Here is a 26,065-nt window from a genome sequence, read left to right as displayed (position 1 = left end):
CTTAACGGAGTTTACAGGTGCTTAACGGACAGTTTAGGTGATTAACGGACAGTTTAGGACAGGGGATTAACGTTTAGGACAGGGGATTAACGGTTTAGGACAGGGGATTTTTAGGACAGGTGAATTTAGGATTAACAGACAGTTTAGTTAACGTCAGGTGCTTAGACAGTTTAGGAAAACACCTGGTTTAGGACAGGTGCTTATTTAGACAGGTGCTTAACGGACAGTGTGGTTCTCAACCGTTTTTGAATGGATCACAGGTGTCTGAGTAAAAACTACCTGGTTCAATTTGAAACAACCTGCTTCAGTTTGGGTCCCGAGGCAAAACCAGTTGAAAACCTTTAGTTTATAGTATTTATCCACAAAACTCCTTCAATTATTCACAATTTCCAATGACCACCTAAATCCCTCATCATGAACAACACAAACATCCGTCTGATACCAGGACATTGACATGGGGATTGTGGTTCTCTGTACCTTTTAGCAGAAGGGTAGATTTCTACTGTGATAACCTCCAGTCCGTTCCAGGCCGCGACGCTGGTAGCGTAGAAAAGGCACTGAAATAATATAACTGCCCCCTGACTGAAGCTGAGGAGCAGGAGGAACGTACAAACTGCTGATATCAGCATAGAACCACCTGGTGGAGACAGAGAGACAGAGACAGAGAGACAGACAGACAGACAGACAGACAGACAGACAGACAGACAGACAGACAGACAGGCAGAGAGAGGGGGGCAGAGAGGGAGAGAGAGAGACAGACAGACAGACAGACAGAGAGAGAGAGAGAGAGAGACAGACAGACAGAGACAGACAGAGACAGACAGAGAGAGAGAGAGAGAGAGAGAGAGAGATTTCAGAGTTGCTGCCATAGTTTCAGGTTGTTTTGTACCATTGATTATCTTCCCACTGAGCCACATACGTGTCTTCACTTCCCTCACCTATAATTTTGATCCTTCCTATCTTGTCCATGAAGAGGGCTGACAGGATGTTGCCTGGCAGTGTCGCTAGACTCCCCAGGAAGCTGACCATGTAGATGACGATGTCGTTCTCCTCCTGGAAGTTCAGATGGCAGCCTTTCTTCGGATGGAGAAACGTGGCATTTTCCATCCGACAGTCTATAAACTTAGAGTCTTCCCAAAGGTCTGCAAGTCACGGAGATAAAGGACAGTCCCAAATGAGATCATAAGGGGATCTGTGCTCTGTTCAACGGCACGTTTACAGTGCATTCAGAAAGCATTCAGAACCCTTCACTTTTCCTACTTTCTGTTACATTACAGTATTACTCTAAAATGTTTTAGTTTTTTTCACTCATACATCTACACACAATACACCATAATTACAAAGCAAAAACAGGTTTTTAGAAATCTTTGCAAATATCTTAAAATTTAAACATGGAAAAATCACATTTACATAGGTATTCAGACCCTTTACTCTGTACTTTGTTGAAGCACTTTGGCAGCCATTACAGCACTGAGTCTTCTCGGGTGTGACGCTACAAGCTTGGCACACCTGTATTTGGGTAGTTTCTTCACTGCAAATCCTCTCAAGGTCTGTCAGGTTGGATGGGGGAGCGTCGCTGCTCAGCTATTTTCAGGTCTCTCCAGAGATGTTCGATTGGATTCAAGTCCGGGCTCTGGCTCGGCCACTCAAGGACATTCAGAGATTTGTCCCGAAGCCACCTTTGTATTGTCTTGGCTGTGTGCTTAGGGTCGTTGTCCTGTTGGAAGGTGAACCTTCGCTACAGTCTGAGGTCCTGAGCGCTCTGGAGCAGGTTTTCATCAAGGGTCTCTCTGTACTTTGCTCAGTTCATCTTTCCCTCAAACCTAACTAGTCTCCCAGTCCCTGCCGCTGAAAAACATCCCCACAGCATGATGCTGCCACCACCATGCTTCACTGTAGGGATGGTGCCAGGTTTCCTCCAGACTTGACAAGCGAAACGGGAATCTTGTTTCTCATCGTCTGAGAGTCCTTAGATGCCTTTTGGCAAACTCCAAGTGGGCTGTCATGTGCCTTTTACTGAGGAGTGGTTTCCATCTGGCCAGTCTTCATAAAGGCCTGATTGCTAGAGTGCTGCAGAGATGGTTGTCCTTTTGGAAGGTTCTCCCATCTCCACAGAGGAACTCTGGAGCTCTGTCATAGTGAACATGGGCGTCTTAAGTCACCTCCCTAACCAAGTCCCTTCTCCCCCAATTGCTCAGTTTGGCCGGGCGGCCAGCTCTAGGAAGAGTCTTGGTGATTCCAAACTTCTTCCATTTAAGAATGATGGAGACCACTGTGTTCTTCGGGACAGAAATGTTTTGGCACCCTTCCCAAGATCTGTGCCATGACACAATCCTGTGTCGGAGCTCTACGGACAATTCCTTCGACCTCATGGCTTGGTTTTTGCTCTGACATGCACTGTCAACTGTGGTAACTTTATATAGACGGGTGTGTGCCTTTCCAAAACATGTTCAATCAATTGAATTTATCACAGGTAGACTCCAATCAAGTTGTAGAAACATCTCAAGGATGATCAATGGAAACCGGATACACCTGAGCTCATGTTTGAGTCTTAAAGCAAAGAATCTCAATGCTTATGTATATAACCTCTTGGCGCACCGATCCCTTTAGCGGGATCATTTTCGTCAACATCCGCTGAATTGCAGAGCGCCAAATTCAAATGAAATGACTAAAAATATTTCATTTTCATGAAATCACACCAAAATATACCAAAACACAGCTTAACTTGTTGTTAAGCCACCTGGCATATTAGATTTCAAAAAAGCTTTACAGCGAAAGCAAACCTAGCGTTTATGTTAGGGCAGCTCTCTCAGCAGACAAAACATTACAAACAGCTAGGAGATTGGTCACGAAACTCAGAAAAGCAATAAAATGAATTGCTTACCTTTGATGATATTCCCAGACTCCCAGTTACACAATAAATGTTTGTTTTGTTCGATAAAGATTATTTTTATATCCAAAAACCTCCATTTGGTTGGCACGTTTTGTTGAGTAATCCACAGGATCGTGTTGATCACGACGGACAGACGAAAATTCCAAATAGTATCCGTAAAGTTCGTAGAAACATGTCAAACGTTTTTTATAATCAATCCTCAGGTTGTTTTTACAATAAATAATCAATAATATTTCAACAGGACGGTAGCTTTTTCAATAGGAGAGAGAGAGAAAAGGTCTGCTCCAAGCTGCTCGTGCATGCTAAACTCTGGGGACACACAGCTATCCACTGACGCGATGTGATCATTCTCGCTCATTTTTCAGAATAAAAGCCTAAAACTATGTCTAAATACTGTTCACACCTTGTGGACGCTGTAGGGAAATGAATCTGGTTGATATCCCTTTAAATGGAGGGTAGGCATGCAATGGAACAGAGGTTTCAAAATAAGAGCACTTCCTGGTTGGATTTTCCTCGGTTTTCGCCTGCAATATCTGTTCTGTTATACTCACAGACAATCATTTGACAGTTTTGGAAACTTTAGAGTGTTTTCTATCCTAATCTGCATATTATATGCATATTCTAGCTTCTGGGCCCGAGAAATAGGCAGTTTAATTTGGGCACGTTTTTCATCCAAACATCAAAATACTGCCCCTTAGTCTCAAGAAGATAAGGTATTTATTTTTTATAAATTAGCAAACATTAAAAAATAATCATAATCTGCTTTGTCATTGTGAGGATTTAGGTTGTTGAGGGGTCTGAATACCTGCCGAATGCACTGTACATCACATACATAATACACCTCACATATCAATGGCTAAGGGTCTGAATACCTTCCGAATGCACTGTACATCACATACATAATACACCTCACATATCAATGGCTAAGGGTCTGAATACCTGCCGAATGCACTGTACATCACATACATAATACACCTCACATATCAATGGCTAAGGGTCTGAATACCTTCCGAATGCACTGTACATCACATACATAATACACCTCACATATCAATGGCTAAGGGTCTGAATACCTGCCGAATGCACTGTACATCACATACATAATACACCTCACATATCAATGGCTAAGGGTCTGAATACCTGCCGAATGCACTGTACATCACATACATAATACACCTCACATATCAATGGCTAAGGGTCTGAATACCTGCCGAATGCACTGTACATCACATACATAATACACCTCACATATCAATGGCTAAGGGTCTGAATACCTGCCGAATGCACTGTACATCACATACATAATACACCTCACATATCAATGGCTAAGGGTCTGAATACCTTCCGAATGCACTGTACATCCACATACATAATACACCTCACATATCAATGGCTAAGGGTCTGAATACCTGCCGAATGCACTGTACATCACATACATAATACACCTCACATATCAATGGCTAAGGGTCTGAATACCTGCCGAATGCACTGTACATCACATACATAATACACCTCACATATCAATGGCTAAGGGTCTGAATACCTTCCGAATGCACTGTACATCCACATACATAATACACCTCACATATCAATGGCTAAGGGTCTGAATACCTGCCGAATGCACTGTACATCACATACATAATACACCTCACATATCAATGGCTAAGGGTCTGAATACCTGCCGAATGCACTGTACATCACATACATAATACACCTCACATATCAATGGCTAAGGGTCTGAATACCTGCCGAATGCACTGTACATCACATACATAATACACCTCACATATCAATGGCTAAGGGTCTGAATACCTGCCGAATGCACTGTACATCACATACATAATACACTCACATATCAATGGCTAAGGGTCTGAATACCTGCCGAATGCACTGTACATCACATACATAATACACCTCACATATCAATGGCTAAGGGTCTGAATACCTGCCGAATGCACTGTACATCACATACATAATACACCTCACATATCAATGGCTAAGGGTCTGAATACCTGCCGAATGCACTGTACATCACATACATAATACACCTCACATATCAATGGCTAAGGGTCTGAATACCTGCCGAATGCACTGTACATCACATACATAATACACCTCACATATCAATGGCTAAGGGTCTGAATACCTGCCGAATGCACTGTACATCACATACATAATACACCTCACATATCAATGGCTAAGGGTCTGAATACCTGCCGAATGCACTGTACATCACATACATAATACACCTCACATATCAATGGCTAAGGGTCTGAATACCTGCCGAATGCACTGTACATCACATACATAATACACCTCACATATCAATGGCTAAGGGTCTGAATACCTGCCGAATGCACTGTACATCACATACATAATACACCTCACATATCAATGGCTAAGGGTCTGAATACCTGCCGAATGCACTGTACATCACATACATAATACACCTCACATATCAATGGCTAAGGGTCTGAATACCTGCCGAATGCACTGTACATCACATACATAATACACCTCACATATCAATGGCTAAGGGTCTGAATACCTGCCGAATGCACTGTACATCCACATACATAATACACCTCACATATCAATGGCTAAGGGTCTGAATACCTGCCGAATGCACTGTACATCACATACATAATACACCTCACATATCAATGGCTAAGGGTCTGAATACCTGCCGAATGCACTGTACATCACATACATAATACACCTCACATATCAATGGCTAAGGGTCTGAATACCTGCCGAATGCACTGTACATCACATACATAATACACCTCACATATCAATGGCTAAGGGTCTGAATACCTGCCGAATGCACTGTACATCACATACATAATACACCTCACATATCAATGGCTAAGGGTCTGAATACCTGCCGAATGCACTGTACATCACATACATAATACACCTCACATATCAATGGCTAAGGGTCTGAATACCTGCCGAATGCACTGTACATCACATACATAATACACCTCACATATCAATGGCTAAGGGTCTGAATACCTGCCGAATGCACTGTACATCACATACATAATACACCTCACATATCAATGGCTAAGGGTCTGAATACCTGCCGAATGCACTGTACATCACATACATAATACACCTCACATATCAATGGCTAAGGGTCTGAATACCTGCCGAATGCACTGTACATCCACATACATAATACACCTCACATATCAATGGCTAAGGGTCTGAATACCTGCCGAATGCACTGTACATCACATACATAATACACCTCACATATCAATGGCTAAGGGTCTGAATACCTGCCGAATGCACTGTACATCACATACATAATACACCTCACATATCAATGGCTAAGGTCTGAATACCTGCCGAATGCACTGTACATCACATACATAATACACCTCACATATCAATGGCTAAGGGTCTGAATACCTGCCGAATGCACTGTACATCACATACATAATACACCTCACATATCAATGGCTAAGGGTCTGAATACCTGCCGAATGCACTGTACATCACATACATAATACACCTCACATATCAATGGCTAAGGGTCTGAATACCTGCCGAATGCACTGTACATCCACATACATAATTCATCAGGTTGACGGATTGACGTCATTTCCGGTCACAACTTGCAGGCTTGTTTTCGAATTGCTGTGCGTTTTGTTGCCAACCTATTTTGCTACCTGACAACTTTACGGGTTTCACTTTTTAATTACCGTTCATATATTTATTTTTTCCTCAACTTTTTCACTCCGGACGCTTTATCTGGACACGATTCGTCAGGACCTCCAGCAACCGAAGCTAAGTAAGTAACATTAACATGATGCCTTCTAATTGCAGCCGCTGTGCTGCCTTACGCGAGGATAGCTGTACTGCAAGCCCAGCTTCAGACGCAATCGTTAGGCAAGGGTAATTTCAGTGTAGGAAAGGATGAAACAGCGTCTGTGCCACCAGTAAGTACAGATAGTAGTATAAATCCCCTGGCACAGTCCCGCAGCCCGGACAACTTTCTCACGGTTTCTGGAAGGAAATGCTGTAGGAAAGCTCAACCGGTGTCGCTCATTCAGCAGACAGAAACTTTCAACCGGTTTTCCCCATTAAGCAGCGGGTCGGTGTCAGAGGCCGAGTCTTCTCTGGTCTCTACTCCTCCCGTTACGGGGTCTGAGACGCCAGCTTCCACCATTAGCTCTGACAAATTGAAAACTCTAGTCATTGGCGACTCCATTACCCGCAGTATTAGACTTAAAGCGAATCATCCAGCGATCATACACTGTTGCCAGGGGCAGGGCTACCGACGTTAAGGCTAATCTGAAGATGGTGCTGGCTAAAGCTAAAACTGGCAGTGTAGAGTATAGAGATATTGTTATCACGTCGGCACCAACGATGTTAGGATGAAACAGTCAGAGATCACCAAGCGCAACATAGCTTCTGCGTGCATATCAGCTAGAAAAGATGTGTCGGCATCGAGTAATTGTCTCTGGCCCCCTCCCAGTTAGGGGGAGTGATGAGCTCTACAGCCAGAGTCTCACAACTCAATCGCTGGTTGAAAACTGTTTCTGCCCCTCCCAAAAGATAGAATTTGTAGATAATTGGCCCTCTTTCTGGGACTCACCCACAAACAGGACCAAGCCTGACCGTGCTGAGGAGTGACGGACTCCATCCTAGCTGGAGGGGTGCTCTCATCTTATCTGCCAACATAGACAGGGCTCTAACTCCTCTAGCTCCACAATGAAATAGGGTGCAGGCCAGGCAGCAGGCTATTAGCCAGCCTGCCAGCATAGTGGAGTCTGCCACTAGCATAGTCAGTGTAGTCAGCTCAGCTATCACCATTGAGACCGTGTCTGTGCCTCGACCTAGGTTGGGCAAAACTAAACATGGCGGTGTTCGCCTTAGCAATCTCACTAGGATAAAGACCACCTCCATTCCTGTCATTACTGAAAGAGATCATGATACCTCACATCTCAAAAAATAGGGCTACTTAATGTTAGATCCCTTACTTCAAAGGCAATTATAGTCAATGAACTAATCACTGATCATAATCTTGATGTGATTGGCCTGACTGAAACATGGCTTAAGCCTGATGAATTTACTGTGTTAAATGAGGCCTCACCTCCTGGCTACACTAGTGACCATATCCCCGTGCATCCCGCAAAGGCGGAGGTGTTGCTAACATTTATGATAGCAAATTTCAATTTACAAAAAAAAAATGACGTTTTCGTCTTTTGAGCTTCTAGTCATGAAATCTATGCAGCCTACTCAATCACTTTTTATAGCTACTGTTTACAGGCCTCTGGGCCATATACAGCGTTTCTCACTGAGTTCCCTGAATTCCTATCAGACCTTGTAGTCATTGCAGATAATATTCTAATCTTTGGTGACTTTAATATTCACATGGAAAAGTCCACAGACCCACTCCAAAAGGCTTTTGGAGCCATCATCGACTCAGTGGGTTTGTCCAACATGTCTCTGGACCCACTCACTGTCACAGTCATACGCTGGACCTAGTTTTGTCCCATGGAATAAATGTTGTGGATCTTAATGTTTTTCCTCATAATCCTGGACTATCGGACCACCATTTTATTACGTTTGCAATTGCAACAAATAATCTGCTCAGACCCCAACCAAGGAACATCAAAAGTCGTGCTATAAATTCACAGACAACACAAAAGATTCCTTGATGCCCTTCCAGACTCCTCTGCCTGCCCAAGGACGCCAGAGGACAAAATCCGTTAACCACCTAACTGAGGATCTCAATTTAACCTTGCGCAATACCCTAGATGCAGTTGCACTAAAAACTAAAAAAATGTCTCATAAGAAACTAGCTCCCTGGTACACAGAAAATACCCGAGCTCTGAAGCAAGCTTCAGAAAATTGGAACGGAAATGGCGCCACACCAAACTGGAAGTCTTCCGACTAGCTTGGAAGGACGGTACCGTGCAGTACCGAAGAGCCCTTACTGCTGCTCGATCGTCCTATTTTTCTAACTTAATTGAGGAAAATAAGAACAATCCGAAATTCCTTTTTGATACTGTGGCAAAGCTAACTAAAAGCAGCATTCCCCAAGAGGGATGACTTTCACTTTAGCAGTGATAAATTCATGAACTTCTTTGAGGAAAGATTATGATTATTAGAAAGCAAATTACGGACTCCTCTTTAAACCTGCGTATTCCTCCAAACCTCAGTTGTCCTGAGTCTGCACAACTCTGCCAGGACCTAGGATCAAGAGAGACGCTCAAGTGTTTTAGTACTATATCTCTTGACACAATGATGAAAATAATCATGGCCTCTAAACCTTCAAGCTGTATACTGGACCCTATTCCAACTAAACTACTGAAAGAGCTGCTTCCTGTGCTTGGCCCTCCTATGTTGAACATAATAAACGGCTCTCTATCCACTGGATGTGTACCAAACTCACTAAAAGTGGCAGTAATAAAGCCTCTCTTGAAAAAGCCAAACCTTGACCCAGAAAATATAAAAAACTATCGGCCTATATCGAATCTTCCATTCCTCTCAAGATTTTAGAGAAGGCTGTTGCGCAACAACTCACTGCCTTCCTGAAGACAAACAATGTATACGAAATGCTTCAGTCTGGTTTTAGACCCCATCATAGCACTGAGACGGCACTTGTGAAGGTGGTAAATGACATTTTAATGGCATCGGACCGAGGCTCTGCATCTGTCCTCGTGCTCCTAGACCTTAGTGCTGCTTTTGATACCATCGATCACCACATTCTTTTGGAGAGATTGGAAACCCAAATTGGTCTACACGGACAAGTTCTGGCCTGGTTTAGATCTTATCTGTCGGAAAGATATCAGTTTGTCTCTGTGAATGGTTTGTCCTCTGACAAATCAACTGTACATTTCCGGTGTTCCTCAAGGTTCTGTTTTAGGACCACTATTGTTTTTCACTATATTTTTACCTCTTGGGGATGTTATTGAAAACATAATGTAAACTTTCACTGCTATGCGGATGACACACAGCTGTACATTTCAATGAAACATGGTGAAGCCCCAAAATTGCCCTCGCTAGAAGCATGTGTTTCAGACATAAGGAAGTGGATGGCTGCAAACTTTCTACTATTAAACTCGGACAAAACAGAGATGCTTGTTTCTAGGTCCCAAGAAACAAAGAGATCTTCTGTTGAATCTGACAATTAATCTTAATGGTTGTACAGTCGTCTCAAATAAAACTGTGAAGGACCTCGGCGTTACTCTGGACCCTGATCTCTCTTTTGAAGAACATATCAAGACCATTTCGAGGACAGCTTTTTTCCATCTACGTAACATTGCAAAAATCAGAAACTTTCTGTCCAAAAATGATGCAGAAAAATTAATCCATGCTTTTGTCACTTCTAGGTTAGACTACTGCAATGCTCTATTTTCCGGCTACCCGGATAAAGCACTAAATAAACTTCAGTTAGTGCTAAATACGGCTCTTTAGAATCCTGACTAGAACCAAAAAATTTGATCATATTACTCCAGTGCTAGCCTCTCTACACTGGCTTCCTGTCAAAGCAGGGCTGATTTCAAGGTTTTACTGCTAACCTACAAAGCATTACATGGGCTTGCTCCTACCTACCTCTCTGATTTGGTCCTGCCGTACATACCTACACGTGCGCTACGGTCACAAGACGCATGGCCTCCTAATTGTCCTAGAATTTCTAAGCAAACAGCTGGAGGCAGGGCTTTCTCCTATAGAGCTCCATTTTTATGGAACGGTCTGCCTACCCATGTCAGAGACGCAAAACTCGGTCTCAACCTTTAAGTCTTTACTGAAGACTCATCTCTTCAGTGGGTCATATGATTGAGTGTAGTCTGGCCCAGGAGTGGGAAGGTGAACGGAAAGGCTCTGGAGCAACGAACCGCCCTTGCTGTCTCTGCCTGGCCGGTTCCCCTCTTTCCACTGGGATTCTCTGCCTCTAACCCTGTTACGGGGGCTGAGTCACTGGCTTGCTGGGGCTCTCTCGTGCCGTCCCTGGGGGGGTGCGTCACCTGGGTGGGTTGATTCACTGTTGTGGTCGGCCTGTCTGGGTTGCCCCCCTTGGGTTGTACCGTGGCGGAGATCTTTGTGGGCTATACTCGGCCTTGTCTCAGGATGGTAAGTTGGTGGTTGAAGATATCCCTCTAGTGGTGTGGGGGATGTGCTTTGGCAAAGTGGGTGGGGTTATATCCTTCCTGTTTGGCCCTGTCCGGGGTGTCCTCGGATGGGGCCACAGTGTCTCCTGACCCCTCCTGTCTCAGCCTCCAGTATTTATGCTGCAGTAGTTTATGTGTCGGGGGCTAGGGTCAGTTTGTTATATCTGGAGTACTTCTCCTGTCCTATTCGGTGTCCTGTGTGAATCTAAGTGTGCGTTCTCTAATTCTCTCCTTCTCTCTTTCTTTCTTCTCTCGGAGGACCTGAGCCCTAGGACCATGTCCCAGGACTACCTGACATGAGGACTCCTTGCTGTCCCCAGTCCACCTGGCCATGCTCCTGCTCCAGTTTCAACTGACCTGAGCCCTAGGACCGTGCCCCAGGACTACCTGACATGAAGGCTCCTTGCTGTCCCCAGTCCACCTGACTGTGCTGCTGCTCAGTTTCAACTGTTCTGCCTTATTATTATTCGACCATGCTGGTCATTTATGAACATTTGAACATCTTGGTCATGTTCTGTTATAATCTCTACCCGGCACAGCCAGAAGAGGACTGGCCACCCCACATAGCCCGGTTCCTCTCTAGGTTTCTTCCTAGGTTTTGGCCTTTCTAGGGAGTTTTTCCTAGCCACCGTGCTTTTACACCTGCATTGTTTGCTGTTTGGGGTTTTAGGCTGGGTTTCTGTACAGCACTTTGAGATATCAGCTGATGTACGAAGGGCTATATAAATAAATTTGATTTGATTTGATTTGATAATACACCTCACATATCAATGGCTAAGGGTCTGAATACCTGCCGAATGCACTGTACATCACATACATAATACACCTCACATATCAATGGCTAAGGGTCTGAATACCTGCCGAATGCACTGTACATCACATACATAATACACCTCACATATCAATGGCTAAGGGTCTGAATACCTGCCGAATGCACTGTACATCACATACATAATACACCTCACATATCAATGGCTAAGGGTCTGAATACCTGCCGAATGCACTGTACATCACATACATAATACACCTCACATATCAATGGCTAAGGGTCTGAATACTGTACATCACATACATAATACACCTCACATATCAATGAATCTGAATACTGTACATCCACATACATAATACACCTCACATATCAATGGCTAAGGGTCTGAATACCTGCCGAATGCACTGTACATCCACATACATAATACACCTCACATATCAATGGCTAAGGGTCTGAATACCTGCCGAATGCACTGTACATCACATACATAATACACCTCACATATCAATGGCTAAGGGTCTGAATACCTGCCGAATGCACTGTACATCCACATAAATAATACACCTCACATATCAATGGCTAAGGGTCTGAATACCTTCCGAATGCACTGTACATCACATACATAATACACCTCACATATCAATGGCTAAGGGTCTGAATACCTGCCGAATGCACTGTACATCCACATACATAATACACCTCACATATCAATGGCTAAGGGTCTGAATACCTGCCGAATGCACTGTACATCACATACATAATACACCTCACATATCAATGGCTAAGGGTCTGAATACCTGCCGAATGCACTGTACATCCACATACATAATACACCTCACATATCAATGGCTAAGGGTCTGAATACCTGCCGAATGCACTGTACATCACATACATAATACACCTCACATATCAATGGCTAAGGGTCTGAATACCTGCCGAATGCACTGTACATCACATACATAATACACCTCACATATCAATGGCTAAGGGTCTGAATACCTTCCGAATGCACTGTACATCACATACATAATACACCTCACATATCAATGGCTAAGGGTCTGAATACCTGCCGAATGCACTGTACATCACATACATAATACACCTCACATATCAATGGCTAAGGGCACTCTGAATACAATGGCTGAATACTGCCGAATGCACTGTACATCCTGCATACATCACATACACCTCACATATCAATGGCTAAGGGTCTGAATACCTGCCGAATGCACTGTACATCACATACATAATACACCTCACATATCAATGGCTAAGGGTCTGAATACCTGCCGAATGCACTGTACATCACATACATAATACACCTCACATATCAATGGCTAAGGGTCTGAATACCTGCCGAATGCACTGTACATCACATACATAATACACCTCACATATCAATGGCTAAGGGTCTGAATACCTTCCGAATGCACTGTACATCACATACATAATACACCTCACATATCAATGGCTAAGGGTCTGAATACCTTCCGAATGCACTGTACATCACATACATAATACACTAAGGGTCACATATCAATGGCTAAGGGTCTGAATACCATAATACACCTCACATATCAATGGCTAAGGGTCCGAATGCACTGTACATCACATACATAATACACCTCACATATCAATGGCTAAGGGTCTGAATACCTGCCGAATGCACTGTACATCCACATACATAATACACCTCACATATCAATGGCTAAGGGTCTGAATACCTGCCGAATGCACTGTACATCACATACATAATACACCTCACATATCAATGGCTAAGGTGAACAGCAAGGGAGACATTGTACAACCTTGTCTGGTCTCTCTATGGCGCTTTCAATGGCTAAGGTGAACAGCAAGGGAGACATTGTACAACCTTGTCTGGTCTCTCTATGCACAGATATAATACCTACCTGTGTTATAGAAGACCGTGTTCTTGATGGTGCAGTTCTCAAAGTACGTGTTGGTCGACCGGACGTCCTCAAAGTAACAGTTCTCAAACAGGGAATCTTCAAACTTCACAGACTTGATCTCTATATCCATGAACCTTAGATAAGAGATAGCACAAGGTTTTTTTAGAGAGAGAGAACAGCCCTGCTTCAGGGAAGACATCTGACAACATTGTAACGTACTAGTTGTCCACTCAAAATATCCCATCTGTGACATACTTGTCATGGACATATTCTCCCTCTTTGTGGATCTGGTTGACCAGGGAGAAGTTGAAGTGGAATCGCTCCACTCGTTCTCGATGGAAGAGTTTCACCTTGGACTCGTACTCCTCATACTGCATGTACTTGATCATGTCAGGGAACCACACCGACAGTCCGTGGTAGCTGAGACACAGAAGTAACAGTACCCCGTCATGATTGACACGTCCAATAGTGACTTGGCAGTGCTCTCGACAGGTAGCAAGCTATCACGTGTTAGATATGCAGACGTTCCCCATCTGGAGAGCTTTGACTGGATTGGATATATCCTGTGTTGGTTGAGGAGCACCTGATGGGATAACAGGGGGGTCTGTTGAATATACTCACAACAAAAGGTTACTACTGTTTGTTTACCTGAAGGCCATGGTGAACCAGACGATAGCCAGGAACAGACCCTGCAGTCTGAGGTCTGGTGCTGCCAGGGACATCATGTTCTGCATCACCTGGAGACATAGAAGCAACAACACAAACAAGTCATCCTCCTGGTTCAGACACTCTTATCAGCAGTGCTATTGACAGTTTTCAACACACTCTTATCAGCAGTGTTATTGACAGTTTTCAACACACTCTTATCAGCAGTGCTATTGACAGTTTTCAACACACTCTTATCAGCAGTGCTATTGACAGTTTTCAACACAGTCTTATGAGCAGTGCTATTGACAGTTTTCAACACACTCTTATCAGCAGTGCTATTGACAGTTTTCAACACACTCTTATGAGCAGTGCTATTGACAGTTTTCAACACAGTCTTATGAGCAGTGCTATTGACAGTTTTCAACACACTCTTATGAGCAGTGCTATTGACAGTTTTCTTAAAACAGTTTTCAACACACTCTTATGAGCAGTGCTATTGACAGTTTTACATCAACAATCTTATGCAGTGCTATTGCAAGTTTTCAACACACTCTTAGAGCAGTCTATTGACTTTTCAACACAGTCTTATGAGCAGTGCTTGACAGTTTTCAACACACTCTTATCAGCAGTGCTAGCAGTGCTATTGACAGTTTTCAACACACTCTTATCAGCAGTGCTATTGCTGGACACAGATTGCTATCCCAGTTTTCAAAACACTCTGATCAAGTGCTACTGATAGTTTTCACACACTCTGTTTGAGCAGGTTGGTGTCTGACAGTCCTGCTGTTACCTGTTTGAGGAGGTTTGTCTGACAGTGCTATTGACAGTTTGAACACACTCTTATGACAGTCAGCTGTTACCTGTTTGAGGAGTTGGTGTCAACACAGCTCTTACCTGTTTGAGGTTTTGTCTTAGGTTGGAGGAGGTATTGACAGTTTTACCTGTTTGAGGAGGTTGGTGTCTGACAGTTTGTTACCTGTTTGAGGAGGTTGGTGTCTGACAGTCCAGCTGTTACCTGTTTGAGGAGGTTGGTGTCTGACAGTCCAGCTGTTACCTGTTTGAGGAGGTTGGTGTCAACAGTCCAGCCTGTTTGATGACAGTGCTTTGTTTGAGGAGGTTGGTGTCTGACAGTCCAGCTGTTACCTGTTTGAGGAGTTGGTGTCTGACAGTCCTGCTGTTACCTGTTTGAGCTGACAGTCCAGCTGTTACCTGTTTGACTGACAGTGCTGTTTGTTTGAGGAGGTTGGTGTCTGACAGTCCAGCTGTTACCTGTTTGAGGAGGTTGGTGTCTGACAGTCCAGCTGTTACCTGTTTGAGGAGGTTGGTGTCTGACAGTCCAGCTGTTACCTGTTTGAGGAGGTTGGTGTCTGACAGTCCAGCTGTTACCTGTTTGAGGAGGTTGGTGTCTGACAGTCCAGCTGTTACCTGTTTGAGGAGGTTGGTGTCTGACAGTCCAGCTGTTACCTGTTTGAGGAGGTTGGTGTCTGACAGTCCAGCTGTTACCTGTTTGAGGAGGTTGGTGTCTGACAGTCCAGCTGTTACCTGTTTGAGGAGGTTGGTGTCTGACAGTCCAGCTGTTACCTGTTTGAGGAGGTTGGTGTCTGACAGTCCAGCTGTTACCTGTTTGAGGAGGTTGGTGTCTGACAGTCCAGCTGTTACCTGTTTGAGGAGGTTGGTGTCTGACAGTCCAGCTGTTACCTGTTTGAGGAGGTTGGTGTCTGACAGTCCTGCTGTTACCTGTTTGAGGAGGTTGGTGTCTGACAGTCCAGCTGTTACCTGTTTGAGGAGGTTGGTGTCTGACAGTCCAGCTGTTACCTGTTTGAGGAGGTTGGTGTCTGACAGTCCAGCTGTTACCTGTTTGAGGAGGTTGGTGTCTGACAGTCCAGCTGTTACCTGTTTGAGGAGGTTGGTGTCTGACAGTCCAGCTGTTACCTGTTTGAGGAGGTTGGTGTCTGACAGTCCAGCTGTTACCTGTTTGAGGAGGTTGGTGTCTGACAGTCCAGCTGTTACCTGTTTGAGGAGGTTGGTGTCTGACAGTCCTGCTGTTACCTGTTTGAGGAGGTTGGTGTCTGACAGTCCTGCTGTTACCTGTTTGAGGAGGTTGGTGTCTGACAGTCCAGCTGTTACCTGTTTGAGGAGGTTGGTGTCTGACAGTCCAGCTGTTACCTGTTTGAGGAGGTTGGTGTCTGACAGTCCAGCTGTTACCTGTTTGAGGAGGTTGGTGTCTGACAGTCCAGCTGTTACCTGTTTGAGGAGGTTGGTGTCTGACAGTCCAGCTGTTACCTGTTTGAGGAGGTTGGTGTCTGACAGTCCAGCTGTTACCTGTTTGAGGAGGTTGGTGTCTGACAGTCCAGCTGTTACCTGTTTGAGGAGGTTGGTGTCTGACAGTCCAGCTGTTACCTGTTTGAGGAGGTTGGTGTCTGACAGTCCAGCTGTTACCTGTTTGAGGAGGTTGGTGTCTGACAGTCCAGCTGTTACCTGTTTGAGGAGGTTGGTGAGGAGGTTGGTCTGACAGTCCAGCTGTTACCTGTTTGAGGAGGTTGGTGTCTGACAGTCCAGCTGTTACCTGTTTGAGGAGGTTGGTGTCTGACAGTCCAGCTGTTACCTGTTTGAGGAGGTTGGTGTCTGACAGTCCAGCTGTTACCTGTTTGAGGAGGTTGGTGTCTGACAGTCCAGCTGTTACCTGTTTGAGGAGGTTGGTGTCTGACAGTCCAGCTGTTACCTGTTTGAGGAGGTTGGTGTCTGACAGTCCAGCTGTTACCTGTTTGAGGAGGTTGGTGTCTGACAGTCCAGCTGTTACCTGTTTGAGGAGGTTGGTGTCTGACAGTCCAGCTGTTACCTGTTTGAGGAGGTTGGTGTCTGACAGTCCAGCTGTTACCTGTTTGAGGAGGTTGGTGTCTGACAGTCCAGCTGTTACCTGTTTGAGGAGGTTGGTGTCTGACAGTCCAGCTGTTACCTGTTTGAGGAGGTTGGTGTCTGACAGTCCAGCTGTTACCTGTTTGAGGAGGTTGGTGTCTGACAGTCCTGCTGTTACCTGTTTGAGGAGGTTGGTGTCTGACAGTCCAGCTGTTACCTGTTTGAGGAGGTTGGTGTCTGACAGTCCAGCTGTTACCTGTTTGAGGAGGTTGGTGTCTGACAGTCCAGCTGTTACCTGTTTGAGGAGGTTGGTGTCTGACAGTCCAGCTGTTACCTGTTTGAGGAGGTTGGTGTCTGACAGTCCAGCTGTTACCTGTTTGAGGAGGTTGGTGTCTGACAGTCCAGCTGTTACCTGTTTGAGGAGGTTGGTGTCTGACAGTCCAGCTGTTACCTGTTTGAGGAGGTTGGTGTGTCTGACAGTCCTGCTGTTACCTGTTTGAGGAGGTTGGTGTGTCTGACAGTCCAGCTGGAAGGATGTTCCAGTGTCACTCTGGATCTCAATGAACTCATCCTCCTGGGTCTTAGGAGTTGTGATGTTGGACACCTGACAGGAGGGACAGGAGAGATTATATCACATTATATTGTTGGAGAAAAAAATAGTGATTATATAACATTAGATTGAACTTGGAGTATGGTTCTCCTGACTGTACTAGATGAGAGTTGGTTTGACCGGTGGTGTACTCACAGTGAATACCCTCTCTGGTTGACTGTACTAGAGGAGCGGTGGTGTACTCACAGTGAATACCCTCTCTGGTTGACTGTACTAGAGGAGCGGTGGTGTTCTCACAGTGAATACCCTCTCTGGTTGACTGTACTAGAGGAGCGGTGGTGTACTCACAGTGAATACCCTCTCTGGTTGACTGTACTAGAGGAGCGGTGGTGTACTCACAGTGAATACCCTCTCTGGTTGACTGTACTAGAGGAGCGGTGGTGTACTCACAGTGAATACCCTCTCTGGTTGACTGTACTAGAGGAGCGGTGGTGTACTCACAGTGAATACCCTCTCTGGTTGACTGTACTAGAGGAGCGGTGGTGTACTCACAGTGAATACCCTCTCTGGTTGACTGTACTAGAGGAGCGGTGGTGTACTCACAGTGAATACCCTCTCTGGTTGACTGTACTAGAGGAGCGGTGGTGTACTCACAGTGAATACCCTCTCTGGTTGACTGTACTAGAGGAGCGGTGGTGTACTCACAGTGAATACCCTCTCTGGTTGACTGTACTAGAGGAGCGGTGGTGTACTCACAGTGACTATGGTGTACCCTCCCTCTGGTTGACTGTACTAGAGGAGCGGTGGTGTACTCACAGTGAATACCCTCTCTGGTTGACTGTACTAGAGGAGCGGTGGTGTACTCACAGTGAATACCCTCTCTGGTTGACTGTACTAGAGGAGCGGTGGTGTACTCACAGTGAATACCCTCTCTGGTTGACTGTACTAGAGGAGCGGTGGTGTACTCACAGTGAATACCCTCTCTGGTTGACTGTACTATATTGAGAGAGGAGCGGTGGTGTACTCACAGTGAATACCCTCTCTGGTTGACTGTACTAGAGGAGCGGTGGTGTACTCACAGTGAATACCCTCTCTGGTTGACTGTACTAGAGGAGCGGTGGTGTACTCACAGTGAATACCCTCTCTGGTTGACTGTACTAGAGGAGCGGTGGTGTACTCACAGTGAATACCCTCTCTGGTTGAGGAGCTGGTGTACTCACAGTGAATACCCTCTCTGGTTGACTGTACTAGAGGAGCGGTGGTGTACTCACAGTGAATACCCTCTCTGGTTGACTGTACTAGAGGAGCGGTGGTGTACTCACAGTGAATACCCTCTCTGGTTGACTGTACTAGAGGAGCGGTGGTGTACTCACAGTGAATACCCTCTCTGGTTGACTGTACTAGAGGAGCGGTGGTGTACTCACAGTGAATACCCTCTCTGGTTGACTGTACTAGAGGAGCGGTGGTGTACTCACAGTGAATACCCTCTCTGGTTGACTGTACTAGAGGAGCGGTGGTGTACTCACAGTGAATACCCTCTCTGGTGGTGTACTCACAGTGAATACCCTCTCTGGTTGACTGTACTAGAGGAGCGGTGGTGTACTCACAGTGAATACCCTCTCTGGTTGACTGTACTAGAGGAGCGGTGGTGTACTCACAGTGAATACCCTCTCTGGTTGACTGTACTAGAGGAGCGGTGGTGTACTCACAGTGAATACCCTCTCTGGTTGACTGTACTAGAGGAGCGGTGGTGTACTCACAGTGAATACCCTCTCTGGTTGACTGTACTAGAGGAGCGGTGGTGTACTCACAGTGAATACCCTCTCTGGTTGACTGTACTAGAGGAGCGGTGGTGTACTCACAGTGAATACCCTCTCTGGTTGACTGTACTAGAGGAGCGGTGGTGTACTCACAGTGAATACCCTCTCTGGTTGACTGTACTAGAGGAGCGGTGGTGTACTCACAGTGAATACCCTCTCTGGTTGACTGTACTAGAGGAGCGGTGGTGTACTCACAGTGAATACCCTCTCTGGTTGACTGTACTAGAGGAGCGGTGGTGTACTCACAGTGAATACCCTCTCTGGTTGACTGTACTAGAGGAGCGGTGGTGTACTCACAGTGAATACCCTCTCTGGTTGACTGTACTAGAGGAGCGGTGGTGTACTCACAGTGAATACCCTCTCTGGTTGACTGTACTAGAGGAGCGGTGGTGTACTCACAGTGAATACCCTCTCTGGTTGACTGTACTAGAGGAGCGGTGGTGTACTCACAGTGAATACCCTCTCTGGTTGACTGTACTAGAGGAGCGGTGGTGTACTCACAGTGAATACCCTCTCTGGTTGACTGTACTAGAGGAGCGGTGGTGTACTCACAGTGAATACCCTCTCTGGTTGACTGTACTAGAGGAGCGGTGGTGTACTCACAGTGAATACCCTCTCTGGTTGACTGTACTAGAGGAGCGGTGGTGTACTCACAGTGAATACCCTCTCTGGTTGACTGTACTAGAGGAGCGGTGTGTGTACTCACAGTGAATACCCTCTCTGGTTGACTGTACTAGAGGAGCGGTGGTGTACTCACAGTGAATACCCTCTCTGGTTGACTGTACTAGAGGAGCGGTGGTGTACTCACAGTGAATACCCTCTCTGGTTGACTGTACTAGAGGAGCGGTGGTGTACTCACAGTGAATACCCTCTCTGGTTGACTGTACTAGAGGAGCGGTGGTGTACTCACAGTGAATACCCTCTCTGGTTGACTGTACTAGAGGAGCGGTGGTGTACTCACAGTGAATACCCTCTCTGGTTGACTGTACTAGAGGAGCCTCACAGTGAATACTGGTTGACTGTACTAGAGGAGCGGTGGTGTACTCACAGTGAATACCCTCTCTGGTTGACTGTACTAGAGGAGCGGTGGTGTACTCACAGTGAATACCCTCTCTGGTTGACTGTACTAGAGGAGCGGTGGTGTACTCACAGTGAATACCCTCTCTGGTTGACTGTACTAGAGGAGCGGTGGTGTACTCACAGTGAATACCCTCTCTGGTTGACTGTACTAGAGGAGCGGTGGTGTACTCACAGTGAATACCCTCTCTGGTTGACTGTACTAGAGGAGCGGTGTGGTGTACTCACAGTGAATACCCTCTCTGGTTGACTGTACTAGAGGAGCGGTGGTGTACTCACAGTGAATACCCTCTCTGGTTGACTGTACTAGAGGAGCGGTGGTGTACTCACAGTGAATACCCTCTCTGGTTGACTGTACTAGAGGAGCGGTGGTGTACTCACAGTGAATACCCTCTCTGGTTGACTGTACTAGAGGAGCGGTGGTGTACTCACTGTGAATACCCCCTCTCTGGTTGACTGTACTAGAGGAGCGGTGGTGTACTCACAGTGAATACCCTCTCTGGTTGACTGTACTAGAGGAGCGGTGGTGTACTCACAGTGAATACCCTCTCTGGTTGACTGTACTAGAGGAGCGGTGGTGTACTCACAGTGAATACCCTCTCTGGTTGACTGTACTAGAGGAGCGGTGGTGTACTCACAGTGAATACCCTCTCTGGTTGACTGTACTAGAGGAGCGGTGGTGTACTCACAGTGAATACCCTCTCTGGTTGACTGTACTAGAGGAGCGGTGGTGTACTCACAGTGAATACCCTCTCTGGTTGACTGTACTAGAGGAGCGGTGGTGTACTCACAGTGAATACCCTCTCTGGTTGACTGTACTAGAGGAGCGGTGGTGTACTCACAGTGAATACCCTCTCTGGTTGACTGTACTAGAGGAGCGGTGGTGTACTCACAGTGAATACCCTCTCTGGTTGACTGTACTAGAGGAGCGGTGGTGTACTCACAGTGAATACCCTCTGGTTGACTGGTTGACTGTACTAGTTGACTGTACTAGGGAGCGGTGGTGTACTCACAGTGAATACCCTCTCTGGTTGACTGTACTAGAGGAGCGGTGGTGTACTCACAGTGAATACCCTCTCTGGTTGACTGTACTAGAGGAGCGGTGGTGTACTCACAGTGAATACCCTCTCTGGTTGACTGTACTAGAGGAGCGGTGGTGTACTCACAGTGAATACCCTCTCTGGTTGACTGTACTAGAGGAGCGGTGGTGTACTCACAGTGAATACCCTCTCTGGTTGACTGTACTAGAGGAGCGGTGGTGTACTCACAGTGAATACCCTCTCTGGTTGACTGTACTAGAGGAGCGGTGGTGTACTCACAGTGAATACCCTCTCTGGTTGACTGTACTGGTTGACTGTACTAGAGGAGCGGTGGTGTACTCACAGTGAATACCCTCTCTGGTTGACTGTACTAGAGGAGCGGTGGTGTACTCACAGTGAATACCCTCTCTGGTTGACTGTACTAGAGGAGCGGTGGTGTACTCACAGTGAATACCCTCTCTGGTTGACTGTACTAGAGGAGCGGTGGTGTACTCACAGTGAATACCCTCTCTGGTTGACTGTACTAGAGGAGCGGTGGTGTACTCACAGTGAATACCCTCTCTGGTTGACTGTACTAGAGGAGCGGTGGTGTACTCACAGTGAATACCCTCTCTGGTTGACTGTACTAGAGGAGCGGTGGTGTACTCACAGTGAATACCCTCTCTGGTTGACTGTACTAGAGGAGCGGTGGTGTACTCACAGTGAATACCCTCTCTGGTTGACTGTACTAGAGGAGCGGTGGTGTACTCACAGTGAATACCCTCTCTGGTTGACTGTACTAGAGGAGCGGTGGTGTACTCACAGTGAATACCCTCTCTGGTTGACTGTACTAGAGGAGCGTGTGGTTGTACTCACAGTGAATACCCTCTCTGGTTGACTGTACTAGAGGAGCGGTGGTGTACTCACAGTGAATACCCTCTCTGGTTGACTGTACTAGAGGAGCGGTGGTGTACTCACAGTGAATACCCTCTCTGGTGTACTAGAGGAGCGGTGGTGTACTCACAGTGAATACCCTCTCTGGTTGACTGTACTAGAGGAGCGGTGGTGTACTCACAGTGAATACCCTCTCTGGTTGACTGTACTAGAGGAGCGGTGGTGTACTCACAGTGAATACCCTCTCTGGTTGACTGTACTAGAGGAGCGGTGGTGTACTCACAGTGAATACCCTCTCTGGTTGACTGTACTAGAGGAGCGGTGGTGTACTCACAGTGAATACCCTCTCTGGTTGACTGTACTAGAGGAGCGGTGGTGTACTCACAGTGAATACCCTCTCTGGTTGACTGTACTAGAGGAGCGGTGGTGTACTCACAGTGAATACCCTCTCTGGTTGACTGTACTAGAGGAGCGGTGGTGTACTCACAGTGAATACCCTCTCTGGTTGACTGTACTAGAGGAGCGGTGGTGTACTCACAGTGAATACCCTCTCTGGTTGACTGTACTAGAGGAGCGGTGGTGTACTCACAGTACCCTCTCTGGTTGAGAGGGAGCGGTGGTGTACTCACAGTGAATACCCTCTCTGGTTGACTGTACTAGAGGAGCGGTGGTGTACTCACAGTGAATACCCTCTCTGGTTGACTGTACTAGAGGAGCGGTGGTGTACTCACAGTGAATACCCTCTCTGGTTGACTGTACTAGAGGAGCGGTGGTGTACTCACAGTGAATACCCTCTCTGGTTGACTGTACTAGAGGAGCGGTGGTGTACTCACAGTGAATACCCTCTCTGGTTGACTGTACTAGAGGAGCGGTGGTGTACTCACAGTGAATACCCTCTCTGGTTGACTGTACTAGAGGAGCGGTGGTGTACTCACAGTGAATACCCTCTCTGGTTGACTGTACTAGAGGAGCGGTGGTGTTCTCAGAGTGAATACCCTTCTGGTTGACTGACTAGAGGAGCGGTGGTGTACTCACAGTGAATACCCTCTCAGGTTGACTGTACTAGAGGAGAGTTGAACACCCTCTTTAGTTGACTGTACGAGAGGAGAGTTGGTTTGACCGGTGGTGTACTCACAGTGAATACCCTCTCAGGTTCTCCCTTGGCCTTCCAGTTGGTATCATGGACCTGTCTCAGAATCATCCAGGCCTCGTCATGTCTCCCATTCTGAGAAGAGACAGACAGAAACATCTGTCAGTCTATCACATGTAGCTACTGGAATATACAATGCCATAGAAGCTGGAATATACAGGTACAATCTTAGAAGAAAGGTGCTATCTAGAACCTAAAGGGGTTCTTCAGCTGTCCCCATAGGATAACCCCTTTTGGTTCAAGGTGGAACCCTTTTTGGTTCCAGAAAGAACTATTTTGGGTTCCATGTAGGGGTTCCATGTCCCATGAACATTTTGGAGAACCCTTTTTGCTTCCAGGTGGAACCCTTTTGGTTCTACATGGAACCCAAAAGAGTTCTACTTGGGACCAAAGGTGGTTAACCTATCAGGAAAGCAGAAGAACCTTTTTGGTCCCCTTTTTCCTAAGATTGTACAATACCATGTAAAAGGAATAAGGGACTGGGGGGAGATGTTCAACCTTTACAGCAGTGTGATTTAGTTCCTGTGTTTTTTTTGGAGAGGCTGAATGCTCTGTGGCTGCTGAGTCATCATAATATCAGAATGCTATGTGGCTGCTGAGTCATCATATTATCAGAATGCTGAGTCATCATAATATCAGAATGCTCTGTGGCTGCTGAGTCATCATAATATCAGAATGCTCTGTGGCTGCTGAGTCATCATAATATCAGAATGCTGAGTCATCATAATATCAGAATGCTCTGTGGCTGCTGAGTCATCATAATATCAGAATGCTCTGTGGCTGCTGAGTCATCATAATATCAGAATGCTGAGTCATCATAATATCAGAATGCTCTGTGGCTGCTGAGTCATCATAATATCAGAATGCTGAGTCATCATAATATCAGAATGCTCTGTGGCTGCTGAGTCATCATAATGCTCAGGCTGCTGAGTCATATAATATCAGAATGCTCTGTGGCTGCTGAGTCATCATAATATCAGAATGCTGAGTCATCATAATATCAGAATGCTCTGTGGCTGCTGAGTCATCATAATATCAGAATGCTATGTGGCTGCTGAGTCATAATATCAGAATGCTGAGTCATCATAATATCAGAATGCTATGTGGCTGCTGAGTCATCATAATATCAGAATGCTCTGTGGCTGCTGAGTCATCATAATATCAGAATGCTATGTGGCTGCTGAGTCATCATAATATCAGAATGCTGAGTCATCATAATATCAGAATGCTCTGTGGCTGCTGAGTCATCATAATATCAGAATGCTATGTGGCTGCTGAGTCATAATATCAGAATGCTGAGTCATCATAATATCAGAATGCTCTGTGGCTGCTGAGTCATCATAATATCAGAATGCTGAGTCATCATAATATCTGAATGCTCTGTGGCTGCTGAGTCATCATAATATCAGAATGCTCTGTGGCTGCTGAGTCATAATATCAGAATGCTGAGTCATCATAATATCAGAATGCTCTGTGGCTGGAGTCATCATAATATCAGAATGCTCTGTGGCTGCTGAGTCATCATAATATCAGAATGCTAGTCATCATAATATCAGAATGCTCTGTGGCTGCTGAGTCATAATATCAGAATGCTGAGTCATCATAATATCAGAATGCTCTGTGGCTGCTGAGTCATCATAATATCAGAATGCTGAGTCATCATAATATCAGAATGCTCTGTGGCTGCTGAGTCATCATAATATCAGAATGCTCTGTGGCTGGTGAGTCATCATAATATCAGAATGCTGAGTCATCATAATATCAGAATGCTCTGTGGCTGCTGAGTCATCATAATATCAGAATGCTCTGTGGCTGCTGAGTCATCATAATATCAGAATGCTCTGTGGCTGCTGAGTCATCATAATATCAGAATGCTCTGTGGCTGCTGAGTCATCATAATATCAGAATGCTCTGTGGCTGCTGAGTCATCATAATATCAGAATGCTCTGTGGCTGGTGGGTCATCATAATATCAGAATGCTCTGTGGCTGCTGAGTCATCATAATATCATAATGCTCTGTGGCACACACACACACACACACACACACACACACACACACACACACACACACACACACACACACACACACACACACACACACACACACACACACACACACACAGTCTGTTACCTCCAGGAAGAAGCGTGGACTCTCTGGCATGAAGACCAGTCCAATGAGGGCAATGATGGCTGGAAACATACACACCAGCATGAATACTCTCCAGGTATGGATCTGGTACTGTGTCCCCAGGCTAATGCCCCAGCCTGCAACAACATCAACAACAACATCAACAACAACAATAACAATAACAACAACAACAACAACAACAACAACATCAACAACATC

The 26,065-nt window shown here is 45.8% G+C and overlaps 1 pseudogene; it reads right to left on the bottom strand.

The window, feature by feature from the left end:
* Positions 1-477: 477 nt before the first annotated feature.
* LOC127922144 (synaptic vesicle glycoprotein 2B-like) overlaps positions 478-26,065 on the bottom strand; it is a 36,960-nt pseudogene continuing 11,372 nt past the window's right edge.

The sequence above is a fragment of the Oncorhynchus keta genome, unplaced genomic scaffold (assembly GCF_023373465.1).
Source record: "Oncorhynchus keta strain PuntledgeMale-10-30-2019 unplaced genomic scaffold, Oket_V2 Un_contig_2468_pilon_pilon, whole genome shotgun sequence".
NCBI lineage: Eukaryota > Metazoa > Chordata > Actinopteri > Salmoniformes > Salmonidae > Oncorhynchus > Oncorhynchus keta.
This window is presented reverse-complemented; position numbering and strand designations above follow the sequence as displayed.